Here is a 14,927-nt window from a genome sequence, read left to right as displayed (position 1 = left end):
AATCTTATATACTATTCCTTGTCTTTGAAATTCAGTAACTTCCCTAAATCTTATCTTAATGTGGTTATCCTCTGTTAGTTTTTCCTAAAACATAATTAGCCTTACTGATTTGCTTTAATTTAGTAAATACTGAACTATGAATTTGAATGTTGATTCTATTACCACTAGCTCCATTCTCTACTTATTTCATTTGCTACATACTGTATTTGTGTTTGTTTTCTAATTTTCATATGTATCATCTTCTTTCAGGTGACAACCACTTCTTTATCAATGGTAATTCTTTTCACCCTGTCCTCAGTAACCTTGAGTTGTGTTTCTGCTGTGTCAATGTTACCTCTAAGACCGGAGTAAACAATTATCATGTAAATGTACTTAAGTATTCAATTGTTCAGAGGTCAATTCTCCCCCAAATTTATCAATGAAATCCCAGTCTGCCTCACAAATCCAGTGTGCATTGAAGATGGCAGCCAAAGTGGGAAGGTTTCTCCAGGCTTGGATTACCCAACATGTGAGTGCTATTCCTTGGGGGCATCTATGCCTCTGCAGCTTTAGACCTGCTGTTTCCTGAAGGACAGCTTGACAAATATGTTATGATTTGGTTCTGGTCAAGTAAAGTTTGCTCTTGGCACCAATTCCTCATACTATGCCCTTGCCAGCACGTAGCACACACCCTATTTAAAGGGTATTGCAGTTGTAAACAGAGAGTTCCAAGACCTAAGGCTTGATGACTTTAAGGGGAAATATTGGCGCTGTTCTTCTATCCTTCGGATTTCACTTTTGTTTGTCCTACAGAAATTGATGCTGTTAGTGACAAAGCCAACGAATTTCATGATATAAACTGTGAAGTTGCTGCAGTTTCAAGATTCCCACTTCACCTATCTTGCCTGGATAAACACACCAAGGAAGAATGGCAGTTTGGGCAACATGAACATCACACTCTTGTCAGATTTGACTAAACAGATATCCTGAGACTACAGTGTACTGTTAGAAGTCCCTGGTGTTGCTTTAAGACATCTATCTCTTCATAACTGACCCCAGTAAAGTCGTCAAGTATCTGAGCATCAGTGATTTCTCAGTGGGCCAAAATACAGAGGAGACCCTCCACTTGGTAAAGCCATTTCAGTTTGTGGAAACCCAATGAAGAAATCTGCCCTGAAAACTAGACACTGGATTCTCCTACAATCAAGCCAAACCCAATTGCTTCCAAAGAATACTTTGAGAAAGTAAATCAGTAATCATCCCATGCATACCTGTAGCTTCTCACATCAGAAAAGAACCACAGTTGGAACTCACTTTTAGCATTTGAAAGATGGTTATTTATAGAAGACAGAAAGCAATTATGCTTGTACTCATAAATAATATGCTAAATGTTTTGTTTTTGTAACAGTGGCTAAGGCTTTTAAATGTACTCATATACATCAAGAGTCTTTTCTTAGTAACTTCTGGAGGGCTAGCTAGTTTATGGAATGCTAGTTTACCTATTTCTTGGATTGTATCTTTAATGGGAAGAGGAAACACTCTTCTTTATTAGTCTAACTTAAACTTTTATGTACACCAGAGTAGTACAACAATCATCAAAAGCTTCTGATCAAGGGTCCTGAAATTTTCTTCTTGAATTTCTTTGTACTGAACTGAATTTTCTTTTAAGATAACAAAGATCATAGTTTTAAGGTGTTAACATCAGCAGTCTAATTTAACTCTTACAATGGATGTACACGTACTTGAAACAAATGTGAATCATGTTTTTCTAAAAAACAGGGTGATAAAGCGACTTAAGTGATCATGCATGTTTCTCATCCCTGAGATTAATATAGCTATTTTACTTGTTAATTGTCTTAGGGTCTACATACAATTCTAGATATTGATTGGATGTAATCATAAAAAATATTTATTGAATCCAGGAATTGTATTTTGAAATCATTGTAATTATTTTCTTTTCTGAAGTGCTCAATGTAAAGTACATAATAAACATATTTTAAAAGAAAAAAAGATTCAACGAAATCCCAATAAAATTCCTAGTATACTTTTTTATGGAACTTGAAAAGCTGATTCTGAAAATCACATGGTAATATAAGGGATCTAGAGAATCTAAGAAAATTTTGAAGAACAAAGAGGATTTATAGCATCACATTTAAGATTTACTATAAAGCTACAGTAAATAGGACAGTTTGGTATTGATGCAAAAGAAAATATACAGATCAAGGAAAAAGAGAGATAAAAATACCACATAATACATATGATCAATTCCTTTTGACCAATACAATTCAGTGGTTGGGGGGTGGCTTTTTCAATAAATTATTCTAAAACAACTACATATCTGAGAGAACCTTTATACTTAATCTAATGTTATATACAAAAGTTAATTTGTGAAGATATGATGTACATTGCTTTAACATGCAGTCTACTCTAAAGCCTTTATGAGAATATTTTCAAGAACTTGTAATGCATTATAATTCATTGAGAAGGATACAAAAAGCATTAAACATAAAAAGAAAAAGTTAAGTTGGACTTCGTTAAAATGAAAATCATTTTCCCACAAAAAAAATACCATTAAGAACCACAGACTGAGAGAAAAATAGTGTCTATGTATTGATCCAACAAAGAATTCATATTCACAATATATAAACAACTAGTGTACATCATTAAAAAAAGACACCGAAGTTTTAAATGAGCAAAAGAACTGTATAGACACTACACAAAGGAAGATACATAAATGGCCAATAAACAATAAAACGGTGCTTCAGATCATTACAATCCCTGTGTGGTTGGAGGTTTGTGAGGCACATCTCACTGCTGCCATAGTCCAACTTTTATGCTATTCCCACAGGCCTCCCTTCCTAAGGAGAAACCCAAAAGAGGGAGGTCAGTGGCATGAACCACAGTCCCATCACTCAGTTGATCTTAGGACCATATTGTCACATATGTTCTCCCTTCTCCAAAATCCATTCTAAATTCCCCTCACCCTCAGCTAACACCTCAGTTGGCCTAAGTGGTGGTATGATCCAAACATTCAAAAGATACCATTACAGGAATAAAAAGACAAGCCACAATGTGGGAAGTGATGTTCCTAACACATGAAACTGATAAAAGGCTTGTAACCAGAATACATAAAGAAATTCTAAAAACTAGTAAGAAAAAGAAAGACAATCTAATAATAATATGGGTAACAGACTTTAACCAAATACTTTATTTTTAAAAAGATATCCCAAGGGCCAATAAACATATGAAAAAGATCAAATTCTTTAGTCATTAGAGAATTCAAATTAAACCTACTGTGAGATACTACAAACTACATACCAGAATGACTAAAGTGAAAATAAGAGACAGTGCCAAGGATTAATGAGGATATGGAGCAACTGGAACTCTCTTACATTGCTGATAGGAGTAAAATTGATACAGCCACTTTGGAAACCTCTATCCAATATCTATTAATACTCAAACTAGCAAGTGTACTTCTAGATATATATTCAACAGAAATACATACATGTGTTTCCTAAAACACACCATAGTGGAAATACTTGGAATAGCCAAAACCTGGAAATAATCCAAATGTCCATTATAGAATGGACAAATAAATAGCAATGTTTTCACCTGTGCTATCTCAGTTATCTGTTGCTGCATAACAAACTAAAACTCAATGACTTAAAACTACAACATATTATTTTCAGAAACTGTAGGTTGGCTAGGGGTTTCTTCTACCAGTCTGTCTGGATTCACTCATGTGGTTATGGTCATCTGATGTTTCCCCTAGATATGCAGATGCAAGATGGTCTCTGGAAGATGGTTCTGGCTATCACTGGGCTCACTATTACTCTTCTGTCATCCTACAGAGCCTTTCATCTTTAGTAGGCTACTTTAGGCTTCTTCAGAGCATGATAATAAAAGGACATAAGAAGGCAAGAGAGGAAACTGCAAGTACTCAGGGATAAGAAGCACTAGAAGATGCATAATATCATTTCCACCAAAATCTAAGTCAAAGAATTTATAAAGTCAGCCCAGACTCAAAACAGTGAAAAAACAGCCTCCATCTTTTGACAGAAGAAGCCAACAGCACATTCAGGGGGCATATACACAGACAAGCATGATTTACTGGGAGCTATCACTGCAGCAATCTACCACAACCAATATATAACAATGACAATGAATGAATTACTGCTACAAGTAACAACAGGAATGAACTTCATGAGTACACGATGCAAGTAACAAGAGGATATATGCATCGTGTTCCATTTATATAAAATACAAAAATCTGCAAAACCAATACATGGTGTTAGAAGTCAAAAGAGAGTCTAAGGAAAACATCTTAGCACTACAAATGTTTTATCCCTTGATCCATGCAATGGTTACGTGAAATTTTTCACTTTGTGGTCATTTCTTGATTGTTTTGTTCTTTTGATTTATGTAATTTCCTACATGTTTGTCATACTTCAACAGAATTTTTTTTTAACCAGAATAAAAATGAAGACAAAACTAAAATATAACGGAAGTGAATTTTCTTCAATTCAGTTCAGTTACCTGAGTGGTGTTTCATGCCTTTTCTGGAATATCTGCTGATGTTACACATTTACTACTAAAGGAATAAGGAAGATTCCAAGTCTATGCTGGGGAACTCTGTCTCTGTTCTTCTGTCTTATTTTGTTTAAACTCCTACATCAAGGGTCAGTTCACTGGTCACCACTTTTGTTTGACGTGCAATTATTTTCCTCTGCTCAGATTCCTCTGTTTACTGCTGCCAGTCCTAATAATTGGCTAATACAATTATTCCTAGGAGATTGTGTCTTCCTGTTTCATCTGTTGCAAGGTTGGGTAGCATCCCAGTCCCAATCTTTAGTCCTGCTTATCGAAACAAGTGAGGAACATTTTTCATATTTTTTTCCTGGTAAGCCAGATTCTTCATGTTCTCTTAAATAGAAAATACGAATAAGATTTTTCAGGGCTTCCTCCACTTACCTTGCTGTCATACAGGGCAATTCTTCTCAGAAATTCAAATCCTTGCATTTTTTCCCCAAATGATTCAAACCACTTGGTATATAGATTATATTGTATAGGAGTTAACAATGTAGATGCTGGAAACAAAATGTCCAAGAGCATATCCTGACCTTGAGTTAGGGCAGATTATTTCCCTTACTAGTCTCAATTTGCACATTTGTAAAATGGGAGATGACAAGAAGTACCTCTTAGGGCTGTAATGAGGTCTAAATAAATTAATCCATGTAAATTAAAAATGTGCTTAGCCCTTTAAGTACTCAAAAAATATTCTCATTATTATTAAGCATAGTTATTAACAGGGCAGAATGTTGACACATTTCCATGATTATTAACACTGATGATTTTATAGCCTTTGATATGTTAATTATCTTTTAATCATTTCTATCGGTTTTATAACCCTGAATTTATACCATCATTTGGGGGAGGTAAGGATATCTGTTGCCCAACATTCTAAAAATGAAATACCAACTTTTAAGAAAAAGATTTAATGATTACATTAGCATTGTAGTTATAAGGAAATATTACACAGCCATAAAAAAAGATGAGACTGTCCCATCTGAGATAACATGGGTGAACCTATTTGGTATTATGCTAAGTGAAGTAAGTCAGCCAGAGAAAGACAAATACCATATGATTCCACTCATAAATGGAATCTTAAAAAAATGAATGAACAGGGGCGCTTGGGTGGCTCAGTCGGTTAAACGTCTGACTTTGGCTCAGGTCATGATCTCACGGTTCATGGGTTTGAACCCCATGTCAGGCTCTGTGCTGACAGCTCAGGACCTGGAGCCTGCTTTTGATTCTGCGTTTCTGTCTCTCTCGGCTCCTCCCCTGCTCACATTCTGTCTCTCTCTCAAAATAAATAAAGAGTCAAAAAAAATTTTTTTCATAAATAAAACCCCAAAGACTTAAAAAAAAATGAACAAAAACCAGAATCATAAGTATAAATACAGAGAACAAACTGAGGGTTATCAGACAGAAAAGAGGGTAGGGGATTAAGCAATATGGGTGAAGGGGAGTGGGAGACACAGGTCTCCACTTATGGAATGAGTGAGTCATGGAAACAAAAAGCAAAGCATGAGGAGTCAATCAATGATACTATAATAATGATATAATGGGACAGATGGTAGGCATACTTGTGGTGAACATAGTAAAATGTATAAACTTGCCAAATCACTAAGTTATACACCTGAAGCTAATGGAACATTGTCAACTATACTCAAAACAAACAAACAAACAAACAAAAAAAACAAAAAAAAAACAGCATCATATGGTAGTATGGGGATGGGAAAAAAAAGAATTGGAGGTATATGTAAATGATAAAAATGTATTTGCATTTTCTCATATTCACCCCATTTTTGATCTAATCATCTGCATTTAAAATCTAAAACCTCTCCAGAGATAACTGTTTGCTCCCAGTCCTTCCAGGTACAGTTCTGCTAGTTATTGCACAGGCTAAATGCAGGAGTGGAGAGAAAGGCACAACATCATCTAACAGGAGTCAGCCCTGAAATCATCCTTCTAAATCTACTCTCTCCCTCCTCAAGTAACTGCATATATCTTCAATTGCTAACTTTACATTTCTTGAAATGGGGGTGCAGGAAGAAGAGTTTCCAGGAAAGCCATCAGTATAAATAAGAGTTAAAAAATTAAACTGGAGGGGTGTCTGGGTAGCTCAGTCGGTTAAGTGCTAATGTCAGCTCAGGTCATGATCTCATGGTTCATGAGTTCGAGCCCCATGTCAGGCTCTGTGCTGACAGCTCAGAGCCTGGACCCTGCTTCAGATTCTGTGCCTCCCTCTCTCTCTAGCCCTCTCCACTCACACTCTGTCTCCCTCTGTCTCAAAAATAAAAAATAAACATTAAAAATTTTTTTTAAAAATTTAAACTGGATCCATAGTCCATGGGCTTCTCTAAAACTCTTTCCTTCTCTTGCCTCTATTACTATTCCAATTCCTAAACCACTCTAGATATGGTTCAAAAAACTGAAAGTTCCTCTGATGACAGGAATTCAGCCTTGAGTGTTTTTTTTTAACTTTTGACTGGTTTTATTAAACGATGATTCAAAAAATAACCCGGTGTACATTTTTGACATGTTAAGAATAAGGGGTACATCACACGGTTCAGGTAAGACTTAAACAAACTGCATTCCATAATTCTGATTAAATGCAATCATGGATTATAATTTATCATGCAAGGCAGAAAGGTTAATTACACAGACTATGTAAGCAGCATATAGCTGCATGTTTATCAATTCAGATTTTATCTGGTGTATGTAATTTATAAGAAGAAAAAAAGATTGATTTATAAGAGTGGGCTGAATTTACCACTTTGGTCCCCTATACTCTAGTTAAATAGAGCTCCTCTCCTCAAAAATAATCTCAATTTGTCCTGGTTTGACAGATTATAATGAATATGCTCTTTCCTGTGCTGTTTGAGAATTATCCCATTTGGGGGGAAACAAATGCAGTATGGCAGTGAATGCTAACTTTAGATACAAACTAGAACCACTTGAGAAGCTTTAAAAAAAATCCCATTGTTCAGGCCATGCTCCATGTAGTCAAATCAAAATTCCTAAAACTAAAGCCACAGCATGAAGCACTTTTTTAAAGGTCCCTCAGGTGATTCAGAGGGCAGCCAAGGTTAAGAACCACTGAGGTGGAGCTTCTACCTCCACTACCAACCTTGACAATGTTCATACAGGTTATTGATATTGATCAGTTACTAGTCAATCACCTCAATTGACTAAAATGGTCATGCAGACAAAATTTTTTAATTATTAAAAATACTTTGTTAGGGGCACCTGGGTGGCTCAGTCAGTTAAGCGCCCGACTTTGGCTCAGGTCATGATCTCACCATTCCCAAGTTCGAGCCTCACTTTGGGCTCTGTGCCTCCCTCTCTCTCTCTGCCCCTCCCCTGCTTGTGCTCTCTTTCTCTCTCAAAAATAAATAGACATTAAAAAAAATTTTTTAATACTTTGTTAAGTGTCTGCACAAGAAGTGTTTGCTCAAATCTGCTTAAGTAATTTGAAGAAGCAATTAAATATATATTTGCACATACATATACACAGATTTATAATATATAGATTATATATATAATTCAATTCAAATATACAGGTATTATTATTTAAAAGTTCAATTCATTATTGTAAACATAAGAAACCATAATTTGTTAATACAACTTCCAGGAAAAGAGAACTTTTGAGTGTTTCAATTAAATTTATCCTTTACCATGTAGGTTCAATCCCCTTTATGCATATTTAATATTTTTAATAAGAACATACGCCTTGGATAAAGGATTTTGAAATCAAAAGAAATATATATACTAACACTGAAATACACACAGTAAAACCTCTTTTATAAAAGCCGCTTTAGAGAACCGAATCAGTATGCAGAGGGCAGATGTTCCTTTAATATAGCTCTGTGGTTCAGGACATCTCTAAAACCCTGGATCTATTTGTAAAAAAAAAAAAATGTGAAGTGTGTGTTTCCACATAATTCCCCAGTAACATGCATTTTTGTTGAGAGGAATGATGGCTTTGATGAGGTACCTAAAATCAGTAAGAGGAATCTACTCTGTTAAGGGCAGAATGTCATTCTGCAATTGCAGGTGTTACACATTATAGGATGGCATTTGACACACAGCATATCTCCCATCTCTGTGAAGACAGTTGAGCATAGTGGACTATATCTGGATTCTGACAACTTGGATTTGAGTTTTAGCTCTGCAATTTACTTGCTGAGTAAATGCAGCTTTTCAAGTTTCAGGTTTCTGGTCTATAAAGTGATAATAATAATGTGTCCTACCTATATAATAGAATTGTTAAAAAGTTTTAAATCAAACAATTATTTGTAAATTCTAATCCTCAAATAAAAGACAAGAAAAGATTCAGCATAAAAAGCAAGCTCTGCTTTGAGTAGACTGTTAGCTTCCAGGCCAACCTTCATAAACTCCTATGTAAGTAAAAAAAAAAAAAAAAAAAAAAAAAAAAAAAAAAAAAAAGATGCTCAAGCAAGATGCTGAAAAAATGTTTATGCATGATTTAAGTGAGTTTGGGGGAATAAAATTGACATGTCTGAGACTTTTGTGACAAGGAATGACACATAGATTTGTGTGCTTGGAGGTATCTTTCCCTCTTTAAAAGAACAACTTCAGTTGAGAGAGATCCTGGTACAGTGGTGATTAACAGATAATAGTAGGAAACAAACCAAGAAGCAGGGAGAGACCAACACTCCTTCATGAATCTTCTTGGTGAAATCTCCAAAAGAAACATGGACCAAAAGAAAAAGAAACATGTAGTCACTGAGAGCATCTATTTGGGAACACTCATAAGATTCTCTCTGGGGACTTCCAAAAACAGCTGAGGACATTTTAGGTGTATATATGGACTAGTGGTGAAGTTTATACTCTCTTAGCAGGAAATATGGAGGGAGCAAGAAACCCTGCTACATCTAATATCATCACTGAAGAAACAACAATGTTATAATGCATTCTGCTCTATTTTTCTTCTACTTCATATCATGGGTGCTTGTTTGTATGCAAAAATTCTAAATAAATTCAATTGTTTATATACTTCTGCTATTTGTAGTTTAACCAATTAAATAATTACTGTATTTTCATATAGAATGAAGCATATATCCCTGTGAAGATTATGCATGTTATATCTGCCTGATATGTCCTTCTTAAAAGAGTATTTCTAAAATCTCTCTTTCCCATTTCTCCCTCCCTGCCTTTCTCTCCCTTTGTCCTCCCCCCCACCACACTTGAATAAATATTAAAAGTCTTAAAGATTGATTTGACACTTCCTAGATTAAAGAAAGATTTGTTAATTGCCATACTTTAGACAGTATCTTGTTCTACCATAGCATAAAAGCCACAGGTTGAATGAGGTTTACCCCTTACTCCTTATTTTTAAAACTGATTTGTGCTTTTCTTTCAGGAAGAGATTTTATTTAACAGGATTATTATCAATGTTATAAGTACCTTTTTTCTAATGTCTGATGACAAAAGATTTCCTGCTTGTAGATACTTTTATAAGGTTTTGATCAAAACATTGTAGTATCCATGTATATAACAATCAAAAATGTTTTCAAGGACAAATGAATATGACTTGAAATCTTAGCATTGTCTTTAATACCATTTTCTCCTTCTTCCAAACTCTAATTTTTCATCAAGCATTTAGTTTTCTCCTTGATTTCTTGCCTGCCTCATCTCTGTGTGCACACAAACCACAATGCTCCACATTGCTGTGCCTCACACTTCCACTTCATCTTCCATGATTGATATCTCCCCTTTGCCCAGGGAACTGTCATGATTAAAGCAAGTTCAAGCATTATGTCTTTTATGAAGGTTTCTTAAATTTCCATCTTCACTATCAGGTAAAATTAACCACCCCTTTATCTATGCTTCTTTGCAACTGCCTGATCAGTCTTCTTCCCATGTATGGACAAAAACCTCATGAATTCCATAAAATGTCTGGTATCCAGACTGGAACATGTGCCAACCAGCAATTTGATACTTCATCAAACTCACATTGTTTAATATTTATTTTAAAATAACAGGAAGAAATTTCCATTAATTAAACTGTATATACTTTATGTTCAAAATAAAGACTTATGTCATATGCACATAACATTTTAACTCATACATAATTGGAATTGTTTCTTCAAGCCTTCTCATCACTTATAATTGAATAGCATCAGGCAACATGTTTACATGTTCAGCAAACTTCTGTATCTTCCTAATTCTTGCTTCCTTTTGTTCAATCATTTAATAACCAGATTTTAGCCAGGCATTATATTTCTTAGACTGGTATACATATAGATATATGGCTTAGACTGGCTACATATAGATATAACAAAAAGCCTTGTCTAAAATATCCTATTAAAGTTTTTGTTCTGGCTTTCATTATGTTTCATCAAAATACTTTCTAATGAGTCTATGCTTTTAATAGTTGCATGTCCAGATAACACCACCAAAGAATATAAATAATTATCAATAGGATAAATAGTCACTCTTAATTTTAAATATGTAAAAAGCTATATATGACATTATTTTCAAGATTCTCGATGACCATTTAGATATTCACAATAAAATATATTTCATACTTTATGTATTTCTAACTGTTTAGGTTTTTATTAAAGAAGTTTTTAGCATAAAATTCAAATGGTATCAGTATGGAAATAAAGTCATTCTAAGATAGCCAGTTCTTAAACATTGCCTTTGAGAGATGCGTTTTTCTAATTGAATTTAACCTGAAGTGTTGATAATCAACCTAACACAAATCTAACTGTAATCAGAAAGCTCCCTCTATTCTGATAAGTTTCTCACTTCACACTCCTTTGATGACCTTGGTCTGCTCCATCTCTAACATAAATCTTGCACTTAAATAACCTTGTGACCAGGTCATGAAGCTAAATGGCATACTGGAACAGGGGAGCGGGAGAGTTCAGCAAACTTCTGTTATCTTCCTAGTTCTTGCTTCCTTTTGTTCAATCACTTAATAACCAGATTTTAGCCAGGCAGTATATTTCTTAGATTGGTATTTTCAAACTTACTCCTATTGCTTTACTTTTCCCAATTTAAACAAAAATTAATGTAATGTTTAATAATGTTACATATTTAGTATCCATAGTCCTTCAAAATATAGATTATCTCTCTCCACATGTAAGTCCATCATTTTGATAGTTAACAGTTACAAGTCCTTAGTGGCATGGCTGGCCACACATTTGGCAGAGATCCTGAAAATCCCAGAACTGATGCAATGGAAAACTACCTAAAGTTCAAAAGTACAAGTTATAGAATTCTCATATGTGCCTTAAAGCTTATCTAGTACAATTCTATAGGATATTCTGAGGGCATGTGGTGGGCAGTGTCTGTGTTGTTATGAGACTTTGACAAGGAAAAGAAGGGAGTGGTTGGAACATACAGTTTTGGGAAAGGAGATTCTAAAATTACAAAGTATTTTTAGTCACATAGCATTTTTTGGTCACATAACATTTCTTAAAATACCAAAATAACATTGGAGTAAGACATAAAACGTCTGTTTATTTTTAGAGGTTTTTTTAATTAGTTTTAAAGTTCAGTTATTTCAGTGATCTGGTTTAGACTCAATAATTTTCATAGATCAAGAGACTAGACTAAGATCCTGACCCTCTTGAGTGATGTAAGAGTCACAAACAGAACAGCTAAGCACCTAGGCACCAAGAATTACTGAGAGATTTCTGAGGAATGAAATGCCTCTTCACCTCTCAAAAATTCTGATGAATAGTTAAAACAGATAAGATTTTACAGATTATACACTGTGGCTGCAGTGCACATAGATTGTTGGTATACTCAGAAAACTGGAAACATGGCCAAAATTAGAACTGAGATATACTTTCTGCTATAGCATACTTTCCCAATATAAGAGTTAAAACCACATACTGTTTCAGCATTTATACTAGAGGAAGATTTTGAGGTAAAAATAATTTTTTATTTTCCACTTTACATATAACAAAATATAATCTCAATGGATGAATACATAAACAAAATATGGTATATACACTCAATAGGATATTATTCAGCCTTAAAAAGGAAAAAATCCTGTCACATGCTACCACATGGTAAACCTTGAGGACATTACGCTAAGTGAAATAAGAAGCCAAATATTGAATGATTCCACTTATATGAAGTATCCAAACTAGTCAAATTTATACAAACAGGAAGTAGAATGGTGATTACTAGGGGCTCAGGAGATGGAGAAATGAAGACTCCATTTAACAACACTAAACTACACTTAAAAATGGTTAAGGTGGTAAATTTCATGTTTTTTGTCACATAAAAATAAATTCAACCTCAATGATATACAAAACTAATTAGTAACTGACAGTTAAGACTTGGACTGTGATTGAAAATCTCGAATTTTTTTACCCTGGATTCCTCTGTGCCAATTATTTCTCCAATAATCTCTGTGTGGCTGACTATATTGCCTACATGACTGTAAACCTGTGTCAACCATGCATCAGCATTCCTATGCAGGACAATCAGAAATGGGCAAATGCCCTTGTAGAACAAAACCTGAGGAAGCAAAACCCCCATCTTGCCATACTTGGAACCCAACATTCCAAGGGAAAACATTAAAACTATCTTTTTTTAACACTGAAAACAAGTGATCAGTATGGTGTGATCACAAAAATAGGTCATTGGTCCACTGACTTGACCATTTCATTCCCTTTTATAATGGTTACTTTCTGTTATGGAGAAATAGCCATTAAAAGGTAATGCTTGGTAGGTACACAGCCATCTCCAGGAAATGAGGCCTGAGGACATGCTTTACTCATGGGGTGAGAAAAAGTTAATTTTCACAGCCCTCCACTCAAACCAACATTTTATCTGTTGGCATGTTTACAAGGAAAGTTGGAAATCAAATAAAGGATAATTGCCCATTCTCAACAGGATGTGGCAACTTTCATCTATGATCCTTTATTTTCAGGCTTCAGCAAGGCTTCCCAAATGAGCTAAATGAGGAAGGATTCTGATGGAGGAATGATGTTAAGACCTTAGTCTGTGTTCCTCCCAGATGCTAGATTAATTGCTGTAATATAAACGTGCAGCACAATGTGTTCTCCACTGATTTCATCCACTTATCTAGGGCCTGTCTGTGATGATTTCCACTAATAGCCAAACAGTGCCCTGAATAACTCACTGAGTTGTACAAGATTGATCCAAATTTGAATAAAGCTTGTATCTGGTAAAGTTAAAAAACTATTAGGAACATTCCAATAAATGCTGATAATTTTCTCCACTAGATAGTAGAATATGCCATTGTTCAATCTTTCTTGAGTGCTTAGTAACATCACTTTTCTTACAAGGATTTGTCTTTGGGGTACACAGGTTTTCTAATAAGGGAGTAGGCATACCTTTCATGAGGACACAAGTATTGCTACATTGTGTGTTTTTGCTGTTGTTATTGTCATTACTGTTTTCTTTTAAATAATTTCTGTTTATGATATCCAACTTCCCTTGGAAATTTTGCCTCACTCCATGAGGTTGGGCTACAGGGAAACTTGTGTGGCATGCCTAAGCTACATCCAAAATCAGATTTCTTTTCCAATATTGACCAATATTGATCTTTGGATCAAGCCAGGGGGCTGAAGTTCTTTTTAAAACTGAATCTGTTCCTTTGAGAAACTCGATTCCTCAAATAAATATAACAATACTAGATCCACCCTGCCAGGCCCCTGGGTACAAACACAAGAATTCTTTCAAAAGCCTTCTATATAGGGATGTAGGACCTAACTCTGGAACCATTGGGAGGCTGATGACTTTTTAAGTAGAAGGAATCTAACAGCAGAAATTAGAATGGATCAGAAAGGGAAAAGTTTGGAGGCAGCGAGGCAACTTAGTAGGCCATAGTAATCGCTCAAGAAAATGAGGTCTTGAACTAAAATAGTGACAGTGGGAATGGAGAAGAAGAGATGGATGAAAGGGCAATCACAGAGATAAAACTGGCAGGTTGTGCCAAACTAGTGAATGTAAAATACAGAGTAGGAGGAATTTTATCAGTCATCTTCCTAAAGTGGAAGTAAAATCATATTCCTCATCTGCTACATCCCTGCAATAGCTTCCCAATACACTTGGAGTCTAAAAGTCTTAAAAGGCTTAATATAATCTGGCCCCAGCTCATTTATTCAACTTCACTGTTCCTCAACTTCATTGCTGTCCAATTTTTTTTTATATATAAAGCTCTAGCATCACCGGATTTTCTTTCCTATCTCAGTGCCTACGCACTTGCTAGTCCTTTCTGCTTGGAACTCTTCCCCTAGGCTTTTGCATGACCATCATTTTCTTTCCACTGAGATCCCAACTCAGATCTCTTTCCACCTCTTCAGAAAATTATTCACTGTTATACATCCACATCCCAATAGTCACTTTTTACATTACCAGATTTGTCCTCT

At 35.0% G+C, this 14,927-nt stretch overlaps 1 pseudogene; it reads left to right on the top strand.

Annotated features, from left to right (window-relative positions):
- The first annotated feature begins 460 nt into the window (after positions 1 to 460).
- Positions 461 to 1,235, top strand: LOC102950496 (annotated as a pseudogene).
- The last annotated feature ends 13,692 nt before the right edge of the window (positions 1,236 to 14,927 follow it).

This window comes from Panthera tigris, chromosome A2, assembly GCF_018350195.1.
Source record: "Panthera tigris isolate Pti1 chromosome A2, P.tigris_Pti1_mat1.1, whole genome shotgun sequence".
Taxonomy (NCBI): Eukaryota; Metazoa; Chordata; class Mammalia; order Carnivora; family Felidae; genus Panthera; species Panthera tigris.
The sequence above is the reverse complement of the archived record's forward strand: the minus strand, read 5'-3'. Positions and strand labels throughout refer to the sequence as shown.